Below are 25,646 nucleotides of genomic sequence, written 5' to 3'. Positions count from 1 at the left end.
CATCAGTTGAATTAAGCTATACTTTTGTACATGTGTGAAATTGCAATACCTAAAGCTTATCAAAAATCTTCACTTCACATCAAGGTCCAAGAAAACGAAAATGTCTCACATATTATTATGGCCCACCTAGTGAGTACATCACTGTAGACTCACATACATGTCCTTAATCAGCACCTTACAAGCATCTTATAATGTGTAAAACAAGTGCATTCACTCTTTCTTACAGTCAGTGAGGTGAATGGCACTGCATGGAGTCCACCAAAGAGGTGTATGCTGGAGTGTACCCACTTAAGTTCACTCTAATAGAGTCATTTAAATGTTCATCAGTCAGTCTTGTTCTTTATTTAGATTTCATGACATTCATGTCAGAAAAAGCTGCTTCACAAAGGTATGTAGAGCCAAATAAACATGTTCAGTGCTGCTTGGTGGATGTTCTTATAGTTTACTGGGTCTACAAGGCTCCAGAAATGCTCTGAGTTTTGCTGAGACTTAAGCTGAACATTATTTTGGAGATTTATAACCTCCATCTCCATCTCCACAGGATTGACACCGAACAGTTCAGCCATCTTTTTCTTCTTCTTCTTCTTCTTCTTCTTCTTCTTCTAGCAACGGTCTTCTGTTAAAAAAAGACACAAGACTTGAGTCTGAACACAGCAGACAACGGGAGTATTTACAACAGCATTATAAAAACAAAAATAGTGCATGTGGGTGCACACTTATTCTCTGTCTTACTGTTACAGTACATAAATCCCATGAATGTATGAGATTAAGTTAGCTTCTTCATATCTCAATCAGTGATTAAGTGAATAATAACGTTTCTATCAGCCTGTCAATCATTATTTTCAGTGAGGGGGCGGGGTTTGGAGGAACGGAGAGGAGACGGTGATCGCGGAAGCTTTCCTCCTGCCTTCACAAACTTTACACAAGTATTTATCAACTGAAAATAGCAAGAGGACATTCATACTCTGCAATCCAAGACTTGATTAAATCCACCAAAAAGCTGACATGACGATAATGAGTGTTTTTCAAAAAACACAAATCCCTCCCTGTGTGTCTCTGAGCCACAGCCACAGGGCCGGATTCAGAGCGGGTCATTCTGCTGTTGGTTCTGGACTGGTGTTGGTGTTGAAAGCAGACTGCTCTGTGTGTGGTGTCGCTGTCACGTCTGTTCCTTGATCTCTGCGTCACCGACCAATTTGATATTCGTGTGACAGAAACAATTCTAAAATAAAAAAACATTATTGTCCAGCCGCGGTCGAAAAATCAAGAAGCACCTTACTACCAGTAGCTCGCTATCGACGTGTTGGAGAGCCCTGGTCTATACTATGTGTCCATCCATTAGTTCATCACAAGTAGTACTATACTTTTATCAACACATTGCATTACATGTTGAATCGACGTTGCCTGAAGGTCAGCGGCTGATGATGTCCATCTGTCTTTGATTCTTATCCCTCCAGTGAAATGTTCTGGGTTGGCACGAGGAAATGGAGAGTGAGAGAAAGGGAGACTGCAGGAGAGATGAGGGGTTTGGGTGTCATTGTTAAGCCGAGCTCCAGGCTGGTCCTGAAGGACGGTTAAACCGAAAGTCCAAACTAAGCTTAGAGAGAGGGCTGCGAGTTAATCCCTCATCCTCAGGCAGGTGCATCACAAAGGCTAAACATATACATAGGAAGACAGACCAGGGGAGAAAGTTGGGATAATTGAAGTCTGCTAAGAAATGAATGTGCACCCTAAGGGTGAGTCAGCTCCGCTTTGTGGTATTACTTCTTAATGTTATCAAGGTAAAAGAGATGAGGTTTCATTGCCCAACCTTTTTAACATTGTTTATTGCTACCCAGCTCGGGAATTTAGGAGAGTATTAAGGTTGAAGGCGGTACAGCACTAGTAAGTGAACTAGCTTAGCTCCATGTTTACATTTGAGTAAAGCTGTTTCAGTCAGGGATGAGGAACAGCTTTGCTTCATGCCACTGGCCCTACATGTTAGCCTATCAATCAAAATAAAAATTCAGTTTAAAATGTGTCGTATGGGAAGCTGCGTTGTCGACTTCCATGTCTACAAATGGGATAACAACAATACAAGCCTTTCGCTGACCGAGGCAGAGGAAGGAAGGGTGATCATGTTCTGTTCCTGTAGCCTTAATCATTCACAACACCGCCCCTTGTCTCTACAAGGTGTCTTTGTCTTTGACTGTCCTGAATCCCCTCAGCGGCAAAACAGCCAAAGTCAAATTGAATCCAGAAAGGAGGATTTTAAACGGAAAGATAAGGGGGCAGATATGCCTTAATCATCATTTGCTCTTGATTAGAAAATCAATGGCCTTTGATGCCAGAGTGCATGTCTGCCTTTGGAGTTAAGAGTGTGACAATGACAATGTGGACTGGAAAATTGGCCTTTTAAACAGCTACCTTCTCTTTGTTGTTTGGAACCCCATTCTTTAATGCAGTGAAAAGTCTCCTCTATCACATAATGTCTGCCTGTCAAAGAAATTACTTTTTCTCTCGCTCCTGTGTGAAACTTTGTTAAAGAAATCCTTGGAAGCTTAGAAGGCGCAGGGAATTTCTTAGTTTTGTAGAGCTGACTTTCACAGTATTTCTTGATTTATGTAACAGATGAGAAATAAAGTTGTCACTCAATTCTCTGTGGCAGTTTGAGATATGCCAAAGAGAGAAAATGTTTGATGCCTTCCTAGGTTTACCTGTCAAAAAGGTTTTACGACAGTGTGTCCCAAGTTAGAGTACAGATTGACTCTTGCAGTCAAAAGGTCTTAGCACCTATGAACTGCATCACAGTTCTTTCTCCGTGCTGACATAAAAAAGAAACATACAGTACTTTAGGCGCTACTGTTATAACCTACTATTGCTTTATTTTCCCAAACGCCTTCTAGAATTGGAGCTTTGCTTACTTACCCTTATTGCTTTCTGGAAAATGAATATTTGAACCTCTGGAACAGCTGTTTGAGAAATTGGGCAAACATGCTAGAAAATGAAAATGATATTTGCCTTCTTTTATGCTTCCTTTAACTATAAAAGAAGATGTCTCCGCTCTGCTTATTAATACGCTGTGGGTGCAGTCTGCTGTCCTCTCTAGTCTCGGCCTTTGTGTCATGCTGTTGTGCTCGCTGTGTTTTTACCAGCTCTGCATATCGATCCGGCTTTATCACCACGGCTCCCTGTGCAATAAGCCGGCAGGAATATGGATGAGGTCTGGTTGGCAGTGGATGCACTGGTGATTAATATGCTCTGTGTATGGATATGATGAAAACTCACATTTCTATGTTTTATTTGAACACTGATCCCGGTGTGGAGAACATCTGTAATGAAAGATGTTCGGTGTAGTGGTGATGAAGGGGAGAGCCGCTTCTGGAAGTCCTGAAATACTAGTTGCATTCACCAGCAGTTTGTCCTTGCCCGTCGTCACATACACTGTGCACTAGTGTACATAATATATTGATTGCAATTCAAAATGGAAGATTGGCAGCTTCTAATAAGTGGTATTAGCTGTGGCTATCTATGAATGTAAATGTCAGAATTGAGCCACTTATCAGTTATTCCCAGAACATGTATGTCACATCCTGCTAAGATCACCTGCTGACTTCATTACAGGATAACAGTCAGTAAATAAGATACATGAAACCTATTTTCTCATTTAAATTACGTAATTTCGATTCCATTTGTGTGGATACAGTGTGGGGGCTGTCCCTTTTGATAGACTTGAAATTGAAAATGCTTAAAAATAAAATGAATAATTAATATAGTACAAAAATCAATGAAAATTAAATCAGACAACTTTGAATATTATGTTATGTTTTTTTTAACTTAATTTCAAAACGGATGCATTGCTTCTCTGTTGCCAACTTTTCAACTAGTTGTTTTTGATTCTGAGTCTGATGCTCTAATGTTTGACATAATAAGTCTCTGTTTCAGGAAAGAGGCATTTTCATCACTCTTACATGGTTCAGCTTTTGTTGCACTCCTCCAGTTCAAATCAAAGTAACCACTCGCTTTTAATGTAATCCTGACAGATTTTTCTTCTTTGAACTTGTTTTTGCCAACGTGGGAAGAGCGAGGTGTAGTACGGGTTGTCGTTAATTTAACAACTATTCTTTTGCTACTTTGAAGTCAGGTATCCAAGGATACAGGGATGAAAGCACTCTCTCACCACCGCCCATGATTAGAGAGCAACATGCCACACAATTAGCGGTGTTTGCAGGTGCAATCACGTCCGTGTCGCTTACGCCAGTGCTACTGGTGGCATTGTGTGAAGTGGGTTGGGGTCCCAGGGTGATAGATGGACTCAACCTACACATTTGTAATCCCTGCCTTTCTTGTTTGGAAGGTGAAAGAAAAACCTTGCTTGACTCCTTTGGTGGGGACACATTTGTCTGCATCCTCTGGAGACCAACAGTGGGCGTTAACATGGACATGCAAGGGGGTTCGTGGAGGGGGTTAAATAAATGTTTTACAAAATAAAATTAAGAAAGAAAGATTTCCCAGGACCTTTGGATCACTCTCAACTGGGATTAATCTGAGAGGACATTTGATAAATCAATAACCTGAACAATTAATAAGCAGCTGTTAAAACGATCACAAATTCACATCAAATAAAACATCTCAGACCAAACACTTCTACCATATTACGAAGTACTCCTTTTAACCAATGTTTCTCTGAGCTGTTCAGGTAAATGCTTTTGCAGATTTGCCCTTGACTTGCTTCAGTTGGTTTTGCTTTGAATAAAAGCATAATTGTAAGAGAATTACGTAGCCATAACAACCATCTCAGGTACAGTGTATTGTGTCAGCCACTGTTGTTCAAAGTGAAGTAGAGGCTTATTCCCCCTGGGGAATAGCCGTATCACTCAAACAAAAGTGATATGTCTTTCAATTTGACACATAATGGCCCTGTTTCCTGTTGTGCCTGAGATTGAACAACACTAAAGAACAGTGGACCACATCCATGTAGGCCACTCAAGTACAAACACTGGGAGAAGTGACCTCAACACCTGCTCTGTGTGAACCATAGAGGAACATTTTAAAGTTGCATCAGACCTGTAAGTCATATTATATAAGGCATTGTTTGGTTTTTGAGCTAAGTGTAAATAGTATTCAATATCCAGACAGTATATATATTTGTTCTATATGACGAAGGAAGTGCAGTCAACTGGGGACGATTGCTCATATCCACTTGGATTCATCTTCATTATTTCATATATGCACACTATAGAGGCTAAGCCAATGCTGCAAGCCTCTGAGGATCCACTATTTTGGCGTAATTGACGCACACAAAGTTGGCCAGGTGAATAAAAGTCTGATACAAAGTTTCCAGTTAAATCCAGTCCATTTATTTCCTTTTTACTGGTGTCCATTTAACTTGCTTCATTTTCTCATTCACCATACAGTACATAATATTACGGTTTACACAATACCTTTAGCAAATGTTTGTAATCCCGTGCGTGTGTGTGTGTGTGTGTGTGTGTGTGTGTGTGTGTGTGTGTGTGTGTGTGTGTGTGTGTGTGTGTGTGTGTGTGTGTGTGTGTGTGTGTGTGTGTGTGTGTGTGTGTGTGTGTGTGTGTGTGTGTGTGTGTGTGTGTGTGTGTGTGTGTGTGTGTGTGTGTGTGTGTGTGGTGTCAAAAATGGTATGGCCTTCTGGCGGAACCTCTAACCACAAACATCGGTGTTAGTGTTAATTGGCTCCTACACCCATGATATTTTCTAACATGTGGGCGATCAATGTTGAAAATGACTCCTGCACGTGTGTCCATCCTGGCAGAGGGATCCCTCCTCTCTAGCTCTCTCCACGGTTTCTTCCACTAAAAACGAGTTGTTTAGTTTGTAGTTATAGCATGTAGTCTAGCCTATGCCAGCTTAGCTTTTTTTTTTTTCTTCCTAGAGATTACCTAGTGGCACTCTTCTCTAATCCCTGCAACACACTACGCTCACAGCGTGGCAGTGTGTTCCACTGCGGCCCCCCCGCTGTGCAGAGGTAATGATTCCAGGTGTGTATGGTAACCACCTGTTGGCACAACAAGATGCAAGTTGTAGACAAACAAACATGATGTTTTTATTCTAAATGATGAGTCTGTCACACCGCCTGGAGTTTGATTCTTCAGATCACACCTGCACTGATGTTCCTCCTCACCGGCTCACTCATATCCCTGTTATTATACTCAGGATTCACTTCATGCCAATATGTAAATATCCTGATGTTATAGTTTCTCCACTTAGCAACAAAAATGTCTCTATACCAAATTCATAGTTCAACAATTTGTAATAAAAAATCACAAGGATGTAATGCAACCAAACCACATTTGTTCACAAGCAGGAAAACAACCTTTAAACTTTAATTGTCACAGATAGATTCTGTGTTAATACCCCCTTTCCTCAAGACCAACCTCTTTCATCAGGGCCATCAGGGTATTTACTTTTTCGGTGTAGATGTAGCGGACTATAGCAAATTGCAGAGTAACTGGAACAAAAATCGATACATGTTATGGTGGTGTGAGCTTTATATAGGAACATTTTAAAATAATACCTTTGTAGGTCAGAAACTCTGCAAATCAGCTTACAATAGTAACATAATAGGGATAGCCAGCAATGCTTTCTCTGACCCCAACTATGTCCTTACAAGTCATCACACATTTCTACCCCAACTATTTGTTAGCTGCTTTGATGCAAGTAACATTTCAGACTTGATTTGACAATAAAATATGATCATATTCATCATTTGACTTTGGCCTACTGGTAGACAGATCAAAGTAGTCTTTTTTTAAGTTGGGATTTGCTGCATTAAATGAATGCAAGCTGCCATATTGGATTCCACAGTTGAAATCAGACAGCAGTTGCATCATGCACTTTGTGTGAGCTCGCCTTGGCTCTGACGTTCAGTTTGAGTACTTCTGTGGCCAGAGATAAGGCGGCTGTGGCCATGACAAGGCCTTGTCTTGCTCTGCCATGATGCTTCTATTGCTCCTAGTGCCGGTTTGCTCCCAGGGCCAAAAACAATATGCTGTAAATTGCGCTACGGCCTCTTCAGGTTGATATGCTGCCGGAGAACGTGATGTGATTGGGTATCGATTCACACCACAACGCTAAAATTGCCTGCCTCATGGCCCCAGACACCAATAGTGACAGCTTCAGTACAGGACAGGAGGAGCGTCATGGCATGGGCTTGTGTCTGGAAGAGGATACCTTCTCTCTGCTTTCTGATCTTCAGCCTCTCCTCGTCCTTGGAGAGGAAAGGATTACAGTTTAAAAGGACAGATCCCTCCTGCTGTGCTGCCTGAACGTATCACAGCTACAGCGATCTAACATCCCTCAGAAGATAGGCCGCCCATTTTGTTGGCATTTTGCAATCCCATCACAAAAAAGAGGCAACAAAAACATGTAAACATCTCCTTTTCATTAAAATGCCAATGATATTTGGACGTGGACACTTTTTAATCTGTTTAAATTTCAACATTTGCAACGCTGAACAAAGATGGGCTGGCTTTCTGCTTTTCACTTGGAAAGTAGTGGTGACACAGCACTGTCAATCTGTATTCAGTATGATTAAAACATGCCCCGCATCCTGTTGGAAGATGAATAATGCAAGAGAAATTGCTCGTGTAATGAATAAATGGCAAATAATCCCACCACAATTAACTCTCCTACATACTGTATGCAAACCAGTCATGCTCCATTTCCTAAGACAAGGTGTCCAGCTAAGTTAAATCCAAAGTAGCCTTGGACCGATGCCTACGTATCTCGCCTTTTCAGATAAATTGAACATGTCCTTGTGCTATGCTATGCTATTTTTAATAACATATTTCTTTAGAAACAAACCAACCTTGAAGGTAAAATTATTTAAATAAATATTATTCTGTACAGTAATGTTGAAATGGTAGTCAGCCCACAGATATCCTGCTGCCAAACACTTTTAAGATGTAATCACTGCGATAGAAACCCAACTTTCTCCCCGAGTTTAGAGAGACTGAATGTGAACGTATCATTAGCATGTTTGTGCTAGCGCCAACCTATCATACCAACATGTCAGATGTGTAAGAAACTCGGCTAATACTGGCAATCCTAGCCTGCATACTGGCATCTACGAATGATACACAAAAATCATTGTTGTACTGTTTAAAGCTCAGAGAGAAGTGTTTCATTTATGCAGTGTGTTTTCAGGCATTCAGTGAAATGTCATTTTCGCTGTAATAGCCCACATTTACTATAATGAATCCTGATATCACCTACGAACTGTCAAAGCACGAGCACACTTAGGGCTGAAACACTGCAAAGACACAACAGAGCTTTACCAGCTGCAAGCTGTTTTGGATATGCGCACTTATGATAATATCTGCATTGAACACAATCATTAACCTCCTGGAATGAAGGGATTGCTTGCGTTGGTAATGAGACTTTACCTCCGCAGAGACAGAACTATATATCTGAAAAACATGTGGAATCCTTTTTACCTCAGGTTAATAACCATTTGATGTCAGACTTAGAAGAAATACTCTAAATCTGTCCCAGCTATACACTAAATTCATAAGATAGATATCATTTTTTATTGCAAAAAATAATTAAATCCCCAAATAACGCTTTTTTAATTGCTTTTCCTTCATTGCTTAAATGCAAACTGAGCAGTGCAGCCACTGGAGCTCTCCTCTTCCTGCATCGCTTTCCACTGGCTCGGTGGGTGTTAATGTCCAAAGCTGAGGCAGTTTTCTTTACACACAGCAGAGCAAAGCATGATTTAGGGAGGAGGGGGGGCAGCTGTAGTTGATATATGTGTGTTTTGCTTCATAGGTGAGAAGAATGATGAATGGATGAAGTCCACAGCCACCATAATGGTACCCCTGTGTACCATGGCGCAGGGAAAAGAGGAAGGGGTGTACTTGAGAGAATAAAAGTCAGCCTCTTCAATCAGGACTACCTAAAAGAATTCTTGACAATATATCCTTGTTGTGCTTTGATGATAAGCCTTATGCTGGAGGGTGGGGGTTTGGGAGTATGAGAACAGGGGGGTGGAGGGTGTCGAGGGGGGCATCAAATGAGGCGTAAGTAAGGGATTTTTCTTTTGAAAGAACTGAAGAAATACAAATCTGTTTACCTGACCACAAATTCCTTAAATAAAGTAGGCCGTCCTGGGTGAAAGTCACAGTGGAGGGCAGCAAGACACGGTTGATAGACAAGCTTTTCACTTTTTCATGTTACACTAGTGACATGCAAGCTCTGGGTATATCTTGTGTTTTTGAGGGAAACATTACCCTGTGGTTTTGTTTTCGAAAATGTGTATTATGTTCCGCCTCCTATGTGTGTGTGTGTTTTCCACCCTCGTTGTCCATGTGTGTGTTAGCAGTTGTCCTGTCAGGTCGTTTGTTGCTCCAGCTATTAATTCCCCTCCGTCCTCTCTCCCTGTTGTGCTCTCATTTGCTGATATACTCGGCCTGTCATTAGTCTTTATGCGTACTCTGCATGTTGGAGAGAAATATTGACATTGTCAAAGCGGCGCTCATTGCCTCTGAACATAAGCCGTGCTTTTACATCTCAGGTGTCAAGCGCAAAGGGTCAATTCATCAGCGCATTCACACATTAGTGACAATTGTGCTCCCCTTGGACCGAGATTGGGAGAAGAGGCTCTGAGAGGAGGAGAGAGCAGCACGGTGCTGGAGCTGGCCCAGCCATTTTGATGCATATGTTGCACGAAAATATTGACCAGCTCTTTAGTCTGTGACTCCCTCAGGACTGGGTAATTGTCTGTCTGTGTTTCTATTGTTTAAACGAACTGCGTTTTGGCACTCGTTTCCCTCGAATCAACAACAAATGGAAACAAAGAACGAAGACGGTGTTATCCATACTGATCAGTGGAGGTAGCTTTCTGAGATCAATATCTTTTTATTAAACCTTGTTCATTCACAAGATAAATATTATATTGATTATATTGATATTTAGATTCAAGTACATATTCAAGATTTAAAGGAACAGTTTGACATTCTGAGAAATATGCTTATTAGCTTTCTTGCACTGATTTGGATTAGAAATCAATACCACTCTCATATCTATGCGCTAAATATGGAGCTACAGCATGGAGACAGTTAGCTTAGCTTAGGATAAAGACTGGAAACAGTAAACAGAAAACAAAGAAGTACCGTTTGTGGTTTCAAGTGGAACTATTCTATGCTATTTGAATAGGAGGCATTTTCATATTTCTTAAGAAACAAATCAACCTTGGAGGTATAATGAGTTCAAAATGGATATTTCTGTTATATGGAAAAATATGAAGTAATGATGATATGGTAGTCAGCCTTGAAATCACTACAGATATCTTTAGTCTGTGACTCCCTCAGGACTGGGTAATTGTCTGTCTGTGTTTCTATTGTTTAAACAAACGGCGCTTTGGCACTCGTCTTCCTCAAATCAACAACAAATGGAAACAAAGATGGAAGACAGTCATATCCATACTGATCAGAGCAGGCAGCTTCAGAAATCAATATATTTGTATCTTATATTGTACATTCTGAATATCAACATTATATTCCTGTTGGATGTATCTAAAAATCAACAATAGTTTTAAAGGGCTTGCCATTTTGGGAAAGATTCTTGAGATAATCAATACCACTCATATCTATACGCTACATATGGAGCTACAGCCTGGAGACCGTTAGCTTAGCCTTGCTATAAAGACTGGAAACAGTTTAAATCTGTCAGGAAACAAAGTAGAAAATCCATTTGTGGTTTTAAGGGGGTTATGTTTCGGGACACTTCTTGGCTGTGCGTGGTGACTGAGTACATGGAGCTGAGGACTCTGTGTGAGAACGCTCTGCGGAGTTCAGCTGTCTGCCTCAAAAAGTGATTTGTCTATGAAGAGAAGCAACCGTTCGGTCCATGTGTTCATTTTTTGGATTGCACTGCTGCTGATGTTGCAACCGATGTGCTAAGGACATTAATAACGCTGCGTATTGATAGCTCTATTCTGCAAATCAACGGCACATTGATGATGTCCGTGCTGCTCCGAATAAAGATCACCAAGCAAGCGTATTCAAATGCAATATGAGTCATCGATGTGTTCACGATCTCAATGGGAAATTAGATTATAATTATGAGCTATAATAACTTCTGCTTGATACTTTGCAAAGCAGAGAACAGTTTGTTGATCTGTAATCAGCATTTTACAGAACAAAAGGAACTGGGAAAGGCTTTTTTGCTGAGCGACTAAGTTTAGATGTTCTTACAATTAGTTTATTCTCAAGTGGGTGAGCATGTGCACATAGATTATGGAAACATAGTTAGCACAAAGTACTGTTTGTACGACAAACTAATTTCAGAAAATATTACAGAAAGTAAACAAAAGGAGCTGTGCACACTATGGAAGTAATGTCACATAATTAAACCTGTTGGGTTCACAATAGGGCAGGCTATTTTATATTAATAGCTATGTTCAAGCATGGTTGAAGCAATACCTTCTGTACAACAATCAATCCCACCGCAAAAATCTAATTATAAGATTAATTTAACTGGAACACAAGCAAGTGAGGCACAAGAGACCTCAGTGGAAATGCACAGTTTTATTTAGCCAAATGTCCATGGGAAATAAACCACTTTAACTTGTGTATGACTGCTTTTAGAAAAGAAAGACAAGCGACAAACTAATGCAGCTCTATTAAGACTCCTATAAAACTAAAAGTCAACAGCAGAAATTGAGCCACAGCTATGCACAGTGATTACACTGAGCTCACTGACACAAACAGACAAAAGGGGGAACTGTTATGCCTGTCTGGCCTTACAAAGAACATGGCACTATACTTAAGTCAAGGGACGACACTGAAGATGAGATAGTGTCATCGCAATCAGCAATAATTGTTCCCTATTTCTTTGGAGGAATGCCATGTTAGGACAATAAACTAAGGCAGCCATGACAATCTTAACTCATAAGTAATGATACATAAATATGACACATTTTGGCAGTGAATGTTGCTTCATAATCACAAAATGAAGTACAACAAAGTGGGCAAAAGGCATCACTAAGGAAACGTCTGATCGGGCCTTGACATATTCAAAACACTTTCTTTTTTTATTGACAATGATCGACTGCTGTTCTCTCCTCTTTAAACCTCTAAGATATCACTACGGGTACTTTCATCTAGGATGTCATGGACTATCAAAGCATCACATACATTGTTTCTGTATTGAAATGGGTCTTGTGCATGCTGTTGGCCTGGATGGTGTTCATGTTTATTTGTTTCATCCTCTATAGGTATTACAACCTGCTCTGAAAGCAGACATTTACAATTTAGAGATGCGAGATATTACAATGCTGATCTTTTGATGACTTGCATGTAATTTGGGATTAGCATATCCCAGTGAAGTGTACTGTAATGTGTCTTTGATGATTGGTTCGTTTGTAATAGATGGGGGATTGCCTGAGCTCCCCACTGCCCCTTCTATCCCCCCCCCCCCCCCTCTACCCCCCACTCTTCTTCCCTCTGCTGGAGAGGCACACAGAATCTTTGAAATGTGCTTTGACCATCAGAGCAGTGAGAAAGCACTAATATTTTTACTGACCTGAAATGAAAAGGGATTAGGTGCAAAAACCGTCTGCAAAAGGCTATTTCGATTTACAGGTGATGTTTTGTTTTGTTCCTTTCCCCCCGCCTTCTTTCAAAAAAAGACTTGTATATAATCAAAAGATGTATTCTGGAGCTTTGGGCTTTGAGGCTTTTCAAATGTTTTGTTGGGAGAGGCGAGGCGGTGGAACAGCATGTCTGCATTCAGAGTATCCATGAATCCCTGTCATCAGCCTCCTTCCGTCTCCATGCCCTCACTTTTGCAGAATCTGGCTTTTACCAGAGAGCAGATCCACATGCTAGATAATGAATGAGCAAGAAGACAGGCAGAAGAGGAATAGGACTGTTTCAATTTCACAGCCAAGAGCTACATAGATTGCTTTTGCTTTATGGTGGCTATACGTAGCACTAGAACTTTGCAATTATTTGCACAATTAGTGGTAATTATACTATGAGCATTTATCTTTTGCTCCCAAGAAATGGGCATTCTGCAGAGGGGGGGGGGGAACAAATAAATAATGAATATAGATTGTTTTCTCCAGAAAGTGCTGTTTGTTTAGATGACGGCAATTAGCGGCTAATACCTATGAGATGTCACGTCTCAAACCCGTGCTGTTTCTGTTCCACAACGATCAGACGATTAATGATGGGTGGAGAGAGCACTGGCAGGACTACGGTTTACGCTAGGCGCTGTCACAACGGTAGGCTATACCATACGGCAGTTGTGGTTGTTTTTCTGGTTGAGTGTGTCCATGCCTTTGCGACACATAGATTATGATGAGGTTACATTTGCTCGGCATGCTTTGTCTTAGGTGGTGGAACTAATCACACACAGATGCATAAGCCTCCTGAAGTGTCTCCCCAACCCTTGGGCTTCCCCATTTTATAGCACTACTGAAGAATCTGAAAAAGGCATTTATTTGGGACTTTGTGCATGATGTTGTTGAAGTGCCAAACACTAATAAACGCCAATGTTGTTTTGAAAGGTGCTCCCCTCCTTGTTTCCGAGCTGATATGTTGCCTTAGGGCCTAATGTGCATTGTTGTCTTACATCTAATGGTGTTTGGATTTCATGTCTAGGCTGGGCTGGGCAACATGTTTCTTCTTTGTTAAACCATTTATTATATGTGCTGATAAATGTGACATCTTAGCTGCTCCTCAGTGGGCTTTTGAACTTCTAACAGTTGAGAAGAACATTTTCTGGGGCTTCAATTAAAAAGTAAAATGAGTCATCAGCTTATAATACCAAAGATGAGATGTTTTAATGGGCTCCACTGTAACATAAGCTGTTCTGTACTACATGCATACTGGCATTTATCTCCGCGTGGACAATATCATTATTTCTAGTGTAAGTGCCAAGAAAGTGAAAAACATGTCGAGATACCGTGTCATTCACCCCGTGGATCTCATGAGTATTTTTGTAGAAGAAAAACTGTATAAATCTTTTTAAAGACTGAAGATTTTTGAACAAACACAATGTGCTAAATAAAACACCCCAGAGCAGCACATTTGAATTTTTTTAAGAATATATTTGATTTGGTGTATTTCTTATCCACTTCCCACAAACAATAAATTATAATGTGAAACTCAAATAGATGAATATGTTCTGTTTTGACTGCACAGCTTCGACTGAAACGTATTTGGCAAAGAGTAATGCCTTTGATGTCGTTGCTGTGCTGGAGCCTGTGTTTAAGGCTACTATAGGATTATTTCTTTTGGTTGGACTAAAAATCAAACACACTCTTTGTCCTACTATTGTATACAGTGTGTGTAAGCCTCCAGTGTGCTTTGTGTGTAAGCGTAGGCGTAGGGGCGGGCATTAAAGTGCAAAGCATAAAGCGTGAGTGATGTTCAGGCACTGGTGTCTTGCTTAGTCTACCTAATTTTGCTGAGAGGTTTTGAAATGAGCAAACGCTTAATTTATGCTTGCGACGCTGTTATGGGATGATAAAAAGATGCCTTGTATTGTTTTAAAGGGCTGGAATATGTTTGTCTGTGATTCACTAAACCCTGAAATAGCCCACCACCACTTAAGGAAACTGAGCTTTGTGCGCTGCTGTGAATCAGTGCTTAATACAGCATTGTGTCACATTAATGTTTGAGTGCTACATATTGTCAAGTAGATGTAAGACTTAAACAGCACTTACAGTGAAGTGTACTTACATCAACTCCTTGTTTATTTCTTCCAGAGACATCCGTGCAGACGCCATAATGGTTTCCGTGTTTATATTGAACTCTGACCCCTGACCTCCTGCATAAGCTTGGTAATCATTTCATTTTTTATTTGGTGCATTATGATTGATTTGACCCTTTTGCCATTATCTCTCATAATCATTGCCATTATCTTTCACCACTGTTCTGTTCAACATGTTTCTCTGTCTTCTCTTTCATTGATCAAACTTTGACTTATTGTTGTTTGTGTTTGTTACATTATCACTGTTGCATTCTCTTCATTTGTGTCCCATTTTGTTCTCTCTGTGCTCTGTTACTTTCACTGTCCTGAAGCTATTAGTAAAACACAAACAACTTGTCAATTTTGGTTGCTAACATCATTTTAAATACTCTCTCATTTCTTTGAATCCACTTTAAATGATAAATCATCCAACCACATTCTTTCTTTTTCTTTCTATTACCAAGGAATACATCTACCTATGTAATACATTTCGTTCTGCAGTAAGTCTCTTTTTTCTCTCCTATGTGTGTGGGTGGAGGTAATGTTTGGAAAATGACAACACAAGGAAACTAAAGACAGAGGGGAGGGGATATAGCTCAGCATTGTGTTGCAGCATTACACCCCTTGTGTACGTTATGCTATTATTTCCTGAAATATCAACGGACCACCCACGAGGAAGACAACACGCTCAGAAATGCATAATCCATTTGTTCTGTCAGATTTATCCCCCAAAAACCCCGGTCCTGGTAGACGGGACGCAGAGGGTTTATCGGCAGCGATCGGCCGGTGGAGTGGCGGGCCGGGGCCAGACGTTAGGAGAGCTGGCAGCAGGAGGGAGAAGGAAGTCACAAGGTTGCAACCCAGAGCAGTAGACTTGCTTGTCTCAGCAGAGTAAACATCACCCCTCGTCTGCACACAGTAATGACTAACAGAGGAGGACGTGCACAGAAACACTATCAGCACTACTGCCTGGTCCTGCCAGACCCCACGCATGCCATTCCTATCATCTTCTAGCCTTAAAACAAGCAGAGTTATCACCCTGTGCAGCGCTGCGGGCACGGTTATTATTAAAGGTGCGTCACCCCTTCTTACCTATGCCCCTTGTTTGTTTTAAAGGAGAGGTGTCATGGCCATTTCCACTGAACATAATTCCATTGTTGAGGTCTACTAAAATAGAAAAATACTTTGCAATTTTCCAAACTCACGTTGGTTTCTCAAACAGCATCTCTGTAAAGTATGTGTATTCAGCAGTATTCACTTTCTCCACTAAACGGCTCACTGCAGCTCCTCCCCCCCCCCCCCCCCCCACTCCCCCCCTCCGTGATTTCCTTGTTTAGCGATACACAGCCAAACACAGCCAAACTCAACCTGAACACACACAAAGTCACAGCCGAAATAAAAACAATAAGTGTGGCTTGATATTGAGTAAAAAAAAGATTTAAAGGTTGATAAACGCTGTGAGAATGGGTCTGCAGAGAGAATTTCGCGCGATCCCAACTGTCTGTTATCAGCCTGCAGCCATGGAGCAGAAATCATCAGGGCTGCCTGCACTGAGTGTGTGTGTGGATTGGTCAATTTGGACCAATCAGCGGGGGCTTAACGTAACGGCTCCGTGGACGTAACGTAACGGCTCCACGGATTGGCCCATTTAGTTCCGGGTACGTGCTTTCGTAAGCACGTACCCGGAAGAATCAAATGGATGATGACGTCATGATGACGTTTCACCAACGAGGCGTTTTGGGGAGGTATTTTCTGTTTTAGAGTTTTACTCGCGACAGGGTGTACTTTGAGGGCTTTGACTCTGCACACCGTTTACATGCGGAAAAACCTTCATAACACACAAGGGGACGGGCAATAACCGGAAAAGCATGACATGTCACTTTCCTTTTTACCGAAACAAGACGAAGAGTGTTTTTGGTGGTGCAGTAGACTAGGTTTTTTTTATTAATGAGATGCAATTCACCACACAGATGTACTGACCATTATGCACACCTACTTATCAAGCCCCAATCAGGAGCGGGGAATATTGCAGCATAACAACGGGAAATGATGAGTGATTGGGAGCATCTTGAGATCTGACCCCCAGTTGTTTGACTGATTTGCTTTTAATTGGTTGTCGTCTACCACTTGACACCATCAAAGCTTCACGCTGGAGGTGAGGCCGATGAAGCGCTTCCGTAATACCATGAGTGTGATAAGACATCGCATTAGAAAGATTTCACAATGTGATTGCAATCACAAATCAGTCAACCTATTATTGTCCCGTTTACAAAAAAAAAAATGGAGATGCAGTGTTTTTTACTTTCAACATTATAAACAAAAACAGGCCTTTGTGGATGTCTTCGTGGATGTCTTCATCACATTTGTCAAACTTCAAGTGTCAAGGCTTACATTTAAATGCAGTAAATGTGTGAAACAAAACAGAGTGATTTAAGAGCACTTAAAACGTCAGTAATTCATTTATGTACCTGAGCGTATGCTTATATTTTGATTTGCCTTCACTGGTACTCATAACATATTCAGCACCTCTTTTAGCGGGCGTGGTGAGAATTTACTATATCACAACCATCTGTTGTCGTAATGTTAACTTCAGCTTCAACTTCAACTTTATCGTGCCCAAAGGGACATTTGTCTGAGAATGCAAAAAGACACAAACAAAAGATACATAAAATATAATAAACAGGTAAAACATATGACATCCATATTTAGAGCATATGCCAAAAGCTCTCAACTACCAAAGTTTAGCTTTTTCATTATTAAAGGAACAGATGATCTGGTCGGTCAAAGATGCGTCGAACAATGCGACGGCAGCAATAACAAAAAGCCCTCGAGGAAATATTTGTATCAGAGCAAAAGCATATGACAACAGTGCAGTTTCTAGTGAAGCAATACTACACCCTTAGTAGCTTCCAAATTAAGAGCTCTCTTTGCAGTGCTGCAGATAGTCGAGTGTACAAACACGGACACATTTGTCTTGGGTTGCATTTTATCCATCCAGCAGAATATACTGCGGAAACATTTGTTATACCCTGCTTAACAAAAACAATGTACACTTTTTCTGGTAGTGAGGGCAGAGCTGCTCTTATAGAGAGGCATTTGTCTAGTAGAGACATTTAGAGAGCCTTAAAATGTGTCTGAGGGAATTATTGTAATCTACAGCACTAAGGGAAAAAACCCATTTCCCTGTTGTTTGCAGCTCAGGGGGTTATCAAATTAAAATCCTCCACCAGAATGTGGGTATCTGTCAAGCATGCCACTCATGAACGCTGGATTCATCCTCCAGCTGTATGAAAGGTATTGACTAGGAAAGGTTGAAGACATAGTTGTTATACAAAGAGCGACACGGCCCTGAAATTTGCATGTTGAGGAGAAGCTGATGCTCTCCGAGACTCAGTGAAGACAAGTGTTTGCTATGCCTGGTGATGTGCGAGACAGAGCGAGCAGAAGATTATTGTTAGCATACTGAGAAAAGATCATGAATTCCAATGATTCCCCAAAGCACCGGCAGGAGATTTACTGAGACTACGCCTTCGCCCCCTCTATCTACGTATGTCACTGCCTACTGCTGTCGGCGCAGACCATTTTAGGTGGAGCGGAGTTGATGGTGTCCTCCTGTGCACTGATTCAACATCTGATAATAAGGAAGAAATCCTATTTCATTTAAAAGCCATGTTTGGGGAATAAAATAGCACACACACCAAGCAACAAGCTAAAGAAGAGGAGAAAAGAACAGATGACGGTGGAAATGTTCCGTTGCAGGCTGTTTAATATGTGTCAAGGCGTAGCTTGCGAGAACTCTCAGATCCAGTCATTTCTGCACATCAAAGACATGCCTCCTCGCCAAGCTGGTGTAGTCTTAAGAAGGCCTCATCATATCCAATCACACATTTACCCACAGATCTTGCGAGGAATACCTCCAACTCTGTATTTAGTTCATTAAAGTCAGACTTAATAAGAGTTGGTCAACACCGCCGTCGCTGTGCTGTGACAGCGGTTGCAGCTGGTAGTCCTTGTCCCTCGTTGACCTGTTTTGTTAACTCTACCGCTGTATTTCACCGCCTGATTAGATGTCACTCAATTAAAAGCACATTTCTGCGGGGAGAGCGGTCTCCCTAGTTGCCATGGATGCCGCGTGAAAGGTAGCAGAGCTGCCTAATGTGTGTCCCAGAGCACCATGATGAAATATCCACGCTGTTACTGCAGGAACACAACCCAAACTTTCACATCCAATCAATGAGCTGTGTGTCTCACTTTTTTTTTTACTGTTGAAAAATTAAAAAGGATGTGCCTAGCAAGTCACAGAGGACTCACACGTTTTATAGTCAGCTATGAGAAGCACTAGGATTAATAGAGCTCTCCTAATATGCCTCGCATTGGTAGTCCCTGAGCACCCTGATCAGGTAAGGCCCAGCGAAGCAAAGATCATTTATAAGTGGTTCATTATTTTACCTTCAGATTCCTCTGTCTGGCATTGATTTAATAAACACTGATGTATCTCCTTGTAGAAGAGAAGTGCCATTTTTCATTTTCCAGATTTGCTATCTTTGTTATCGCCGCTATCTGTCGAGCTCTGGCATTTCAGCCGTAATACGCTCCCGATCTCAGCTGTGTACGGGGGGAAAATGGTGCAATTCTTCTATGGCAGATATTCCTTTTAATGTTTACTGAAAGATTCTTTAAAAGAAAATATAGTCTCTTATCTCGCCGACTCGGAGTCCAGATATGGCTTTGTAAATGAACAGTTAGTTTAATAAAGTTCAGACAACATGATTATCCGTGAAAGGATTCAACAACGTGTGACATCAACAGTGAGGTACAATAATTAATGGTCTATCAGTGTGTTCTGATGATTAATGTGTTTGTTTTTGCAGTTTGATGGAGCCATAAAGTGTGTGAAAGAGACAATGAGCTTTGCCATTGTGTATTCTCTGTGGTGAAAAGAAGCAATTGCACTGAGACGCACTATAAAAAGCACACAGAAGTGATGAAAAGGAAAGGGAAAAAAACGGCTTTTTTATTATTAAGGTTAACTGTCAGTAAAGGCTCGTGCTCCTGCTCTATCGTTTTTGTGACTGAGAAGCTTGTTGTATTTCCCTCCTCAAAGGATTCTCCTGTGAAGTGTTAAAAGCAGTTTGTGGTCGGATTAGGTGTGTATGGCTGCCACATCAAATCAAGATGAAAATGAAATGGAATGATCAATTTGCCCTGCATTAATCCCTCCTCCAGCTGCATCCCATCGATTTTCTTGTTGGGCTTCCTTTGATAACAAGAATCATTTAAAGGTCACATTTTGATGTCTGTCAAAAAGAAAACATTCTTAATGCACTGTGAGTGGCCTTTGAGGCTTACGGTTGTCAGAAAGCGTGGACTGAATCTTGGCACCTCAGACAGATTAAAACGGGAAACAGCACCAAATGGCCTAGCATCTAGATGGTTAGAAATTTGCTGAGGAAGATACCTCTCTTGCTGAACTTAAACATCTTTGCATAATTTCTAAAAACGAACTCTCCTCTCTTCAAATGATATGGGTTTCCCTCTAAGGTAATAATAATGATGTATACCAAAATTATTTCCATCCAAGCATACATTTTTAATTCATCTGAGGACTGCACACTTAGCACAAACTCACTGGCGGTGCATTTGCTTAAAATAGCTTGGTGCATGCTGTCCTGATGGACATACGAACATATTGCTAATGAGAGTGCCAGGCCTGTGGTCAGCTGATCCTTCGCTAGCAGGACTCCAAGAATTCAGCCTTTACTTTAATCCCAGGCACCGCAGATAGTTGTTGTTTTGACTCTCCCTTCCTCTCTGCTGTGAATGTCATTGTTAGTGCTACTGTATGAATACAATAACTGTTGAGAGATCAGCAGCTCCCCGGTTTCCACAAACATCCAGTGCTGACCTTTACTTGCTCCAGCTCCAGGATATACAGCCGTGCATCATGGGCCACTGCCTCAGGCACTTAGGATTCTGGGAGGGAGAAGTCTTCAGGGAGATTCTGATCAAACGGAGAGCATGCACAGTTATCAAAGCATTCGCACTTCTGTTTGTACAGTTTTGTGTAAAAGCCAACAATTATAGTCAATTCATTCAGGCAATCTTTATGTAGTGGAAAATCACTTTTGTCTGTGACCAATATAAATTAGGATTGTGGATTACAGAAATAAATATTTACATAATATGTTTAAAACGCATTGCAAGATAAATGTCTGCTCATTGCTACTAATTCCTTATGAGTAAACACAAGCCCACATTTTGCACTTAATAAGAGGATTAGCCAGAACATTTATACAATACATACTAGCAGGTTGTAGATGAATATATTTTCAGCAGGTGGACCTGGTGCAGGTTTCAGTAATGTCCTATCATATCAGTTTCTCTCATCTCCATTAAAATCTGCAGACAGTTTAATGTGCGGGGAGGGGCGTCCTGGCTTCTGTGAAGAGGAACAATCCTTCTCTGGAGGTTCACAGTCTCTAAAGCAAAATACAAATATGAGAACAGAACCCCAGACATTCGCTCAAGGGCAGGCAATGTCACTTTTGTCCCTCTACGTAAATATTCCTGCCGTGGCAAATGAGGTAATTTTATTTTGGAAAATGAAATAAATGAATAAATACATTTTTGGTCAAGACAAATTAACTTCTAATGATTTTACCAGGGGGAGAATAGGGTTTGTAGAGAAGCAAGCTAAGTTGAGTACATTTCATTTTTGTATTCCTAGTGTTGGTTTACAAGATTAAATTAATCAATTTCGGCTGTGACCAACAATTGTTTTCATTATTAGTATTAATCTGCCAATTATTGACTTGATTCATGCATTAATCATTTGCTCTTTAAATGTCAGCAAATGTTGCAAAAAGCCTGTCACAGTTTTGAAAAGGCAGAGGTGACACATTTAAATGTCTTGTTTGTTGCCAGTCCTAAAGAGACTCGGTTTCCAATTAGAAAAACAGCAGAACATTAACTATAACCGTACATAAATGCTAATTTATGCTTTTAATTGATTATCAAAATAGTTGAAAACACATGTTATCCTTTAAATGAATTGGTTAGTGCACAAAGTTCGACCTTCGCATAATACTGGGCATCATATCTCCATATACTGAAACCGGCTTCATCTTATTAAATGAACATTTCAATCTACACTTAATAAGAAACCAAAGTGAAGGGGGAAATACACAAGGGGTCTACATGTGATTGGGAAGGTCTGTGTGCACAACCTCCAAAGAAAGCCACACAAATGGCTGTGTGCTTAAATGTGGGATAAGACCCGGTGAAGCAGCACAGCTTCAAACCCAAACAGCTCTGATGTTATGAGGAAGAAAATATGTTCCCTCTGTGCAGGAGGGAGAATTCTTTATTTTCTCACAGTTTAAGGAAAAAGCAGCAGTATAATGGAGGTTTATGAATACTTGATGAGTGCCCCTCGTTTAGCTGTGTGTGTCTTTGCTCTGCTACCTGTCTCAGCCCATACTGCTTGTTGTAGTGGAGCCTCACACAGAGGGTGAGGAGAGCTGAGTGAGTTTGGGAGAAGAGGAGCAGCGAGCCCTTCCACTCGCTGTGCTTGGGTCAATATAAAACCTCATTACTGGGGTGTCATAGAAAATGTGTGCACTTTCTGCTCCATCTAGCAGCAATTTTGCTGGATAAGCACTGCTCTCGTTTGGCCCGTTTTAAGCATTTTCACTAAAGAAAGGCGTGCAAACAGGAAACCATCTCTTCACCACAGGGGCACTGGCAGCTCAAATCCCCCCAGCGCTGCCTCTGCTCTTATACGTGCACTGTTGTGTTTGTGTGCCTGTGTGCGTGCATAGACACTCATCTTACAAGTCTTTATCATATCTATAGTTTGTGCAGACTTCGCTACATGAGTGAACGTCTGCAGAGAAAGACGGCTTATGAAGGATGGAGCATGACAGGGTTTCGTTCCACATTTACGACTCAACTCTTTTCTCTTGCCTATACATTTTGAGAATGAAAACGTTCAATTTATGTTGGAAGGTTTCCAAAGTTACTAGTTTGACATATTTAATAGTAAACCAGTGTTAGGCTTGTTATTCAGATTACTGACGTTCAAGCTCTTGATTCAACAGTTTGTTTGACTCCTCCCCCATGTCAATAAGAAGACCTCAAAGGTAATATACAGTTTATATTCTATCCACTTGGTAGCTATTCACATGTTTTTAGGGCATTCTCCCCCCATCCATGCAAAATAGAATTTTCTGAAAGCAAACAAAATGTTTATAAATATGTATGTCTGCCTTCTGGACAAGCTTCCCAGCCAGTGGCGCATTGGCCCCGTCGCTTCATGGTGCAACCTTGTAATTTCAGAGTGAAAAGAGAAAAATAATCAAAGGGAAATCATAAAGGAGAGGAGGGACGTTTGGCCGTCCTGTAAAGTGTTTATTTTGTGTGCAGCAGCAGAGACGGGCAGAACACAATTTACACAACAACGATCCTGAATAAAACATGATCAGATAAAAGCCAAACATGCAGAAAATACTAGAAAGGTCAGAAAGAACCCTGGCCATAATTGCGGATGGAGAATTTGCCGGGAATGCACTAATTAAACCACAGACAAATCTCCAGTCTCGACCTCCCCCTTGTCCCTGCAGCTCCACCATCAGCCGGCATATTAATCATCGGGGAGGGAGCGAAGACTTGGCTAGCTGTTGCCCCTGTACTAACACAGTGTTCTTTAAAACACACAAATGAGACACATGAGCCACATCATAATAACTGATAACGAAAAAAGGAAAAGCAGGGCAACGGTAGGATCAAGTAAGGAGTGAAAAGTTTGACCTAGCTGAAGGACTTAATGGTTGTTAAGGGTTCTATATTATGATTGTTTTTCTTCTGTAAGCTGAAAATCTAAAAATAAACGCTGCTAAAAAACAATCAGGACCAGTACCAGTCTGTAACAGATGTGGAATAACTGTTTCAACAAAAATACCTGCTTGGTTCAGAGGAAAGGAAACAAAGGCATCCATGGTTGGCTGTTTGTTGTTGTCAGTATCTGATGCAGTACACACAGGTAAAAGTAAAAACTGGATCACGCTGCTTCCCACCTGCAGAGTGCCCTGTAAGTGTATACGTGTGTGTGTGTGTGTGTGTGTGTGTGTGTGTGTGTGTGTGTGTGTGTGTGTGTGTGTGTACGTGTGTGTGGGTGTGTGGGTGTGTGTGTGTGTGTGTGTAGGCCTGACTATCACGCTGTTCACATCCAGTGGTGTGTCTGTAGGTGTCTTTCTTGTTAGTGCCGGATGGCTGGTGATGATCTGAGTGATCCCCTCTCTACTCTCAGTGTGGAAACGTGTACCACATACTGCCTGTGGGGAAAATAAGGGGGGAAAAAGTAGCTTAAAATATACCTAAAATAAACAAATTACTCCTGCTGTCTTTACAGCTGACACCTACTTTATGGAATATTAATAAAACATATTAATATTTGTTATTCTTCTTCATCATTGTTGCAGAGCGGTGTGTGCACAGGGATATGACACATGTTCTTCCTTCCCTGGCTCAACTGTTGTTACAGTCTGGTATCAGGGACAATGTTCTACAGTTCCCCAGGATCCAGATGGCTAACTGTACACGACCTCCAGCGCTGAATGATAAATGGCAAAAAAGCACATTTCATCCATCGCCCAGCTTACCTCTCGGCTGCACACTGATACTCCTGCTGAAAGTGTGGTGGAAAGCACAGTTGGATGTATGGATGCGGGCTGCACTGGAAAATATGTAATGTAGAAGGATCCTGCTTGGAAGCTGCCTGTGCTTTTAGTGTTTACAGATGGAGATTCAACTCTCGAAACCTTTACCAATCGAACCAATTACCACCAATGAAGATTAGCGACTTTTAGTATTTTGAATTGTTGGAAGTATTCAGCGTTTTTGTTCTTTCTTTCTGGTGTAAAATAAAGAAATGCTCAATTAAAAGGGTTTCACTTTAAAGTCATAAGGTGCTGAGAAAGGAACAGGTGTGTTCCCCCGACACATCAGTACCTTAAGCATTATTCAAGGGATTTACTGTGTTAATTGTGTGTTATACCGCACCCTGTGGGGCACCCTATAAAAGCAAGCCATCCAGTGAATTAACTTGTACATATTACAACACAGTCTGAATGCAGTATCTGAGGCTGTGTTCTGTTGTTGTGTTCTGTTGTGTTGGGCTCTCCAATGGCCTGTTCTGGGAGTGGAGCCCTGAGGCTCACTGAGCCACATAACCGCCCCTGTCAAAGGAGGCCTGCTGGCTGGCTGGAGCAGCCATAGAGAGTATGTGGCCTTCACAGTTAATCATAACGCCGACTCACTCTTGCCTGATTGTATTGGCGGCTCCAGGGATCTGCCATAATTGGATCCTTGTAAGTGGGATGGAGGAGCTAAACAACCAGATTGCTGTTTGTTTATACCTTTTCATATATTAGTAACGTGCCGAGACTTCTCAAGCAGTCTGGGACTTGTCTCACTGCTTGCCGCTCTAATTAGTAATTCATTCTTAACATATGCCTCAATTGTGGCCCTATCCAGCTATTTGTGATTAACTCCGCTTTAATTAGAGTTGCTCATGCAGACTTCCGCTCTGCATGGACGTGTAGTGGGCACTTCAAAACACCGGTACCCTGCGTGGGTACATGTGACGAATAGGTGCCCTTGATGGCTAGGCAACTTTTTTAGCTGGGATTGGAATGTTGAAGATAAGATGGAGACAGTACAGAATAGATGGTGTTTATCAGAGAAAAAAAGCAACAAATAAACCAAGCAATTCAACAAATAAGATTAATGAATTAAAACTGAAATATGTTAATTTCTACACATTGTTGGGTTTGGCAAGCTGTCTAAGGAAATGTGGGTGGGCCGTTGTATTTGTGGACGCCTGCTGTTTATGTGAAGCAACCAATGCAAAGCATGGCGAGTAGCAACCATCG

The 25,646-nt window shown here is 41.2% G+C and overlaps 1 protein-coding gene across 7 annotated transcripts in view; it reads left to right on the top strand.

Moving 5' to 3' along the window:
- The window catches only part of camta1a (calmodulin binding transcription activator 1a), a gene marked incomplete at its 3' end in the record, with an annotated part of 284,358 nt that overhangs the window by 33,941 nt on the left and 224,771 nt on the right, over positions 1 to 25,646 (top strand). The window contains exon 1 of one of the 7 annotated variants that reach the window (XM_079679022.1): positions 14,782 to 14,806. The exons of the other annotated variants lie outside the window; for them this stretch is intronic. Of the gene's footprint in view, positions 1 to 14,781; positions 14,807 to 25,646 lie in introns of those variants that run through there. 7 annotated transcript variants of the gene reach the window in all.

Source organism: Notothenia rossii (assembly GCF_949606895.1).
Source record: "Notothenia rossii genome assembly, chromosome: 4".
Classification (NCBI taxonomy): Eukaryota; Metazoa; Chordata; class Actinopteri; order Perciformes; family Nototheniidae; genus Notothenia; species Notothenia rossii.
The sequence above is the reverse complement of the archived record's forward strand: the minus strand, read 5'-3'. Positions and strand labels throughout refer to the sequence as shown.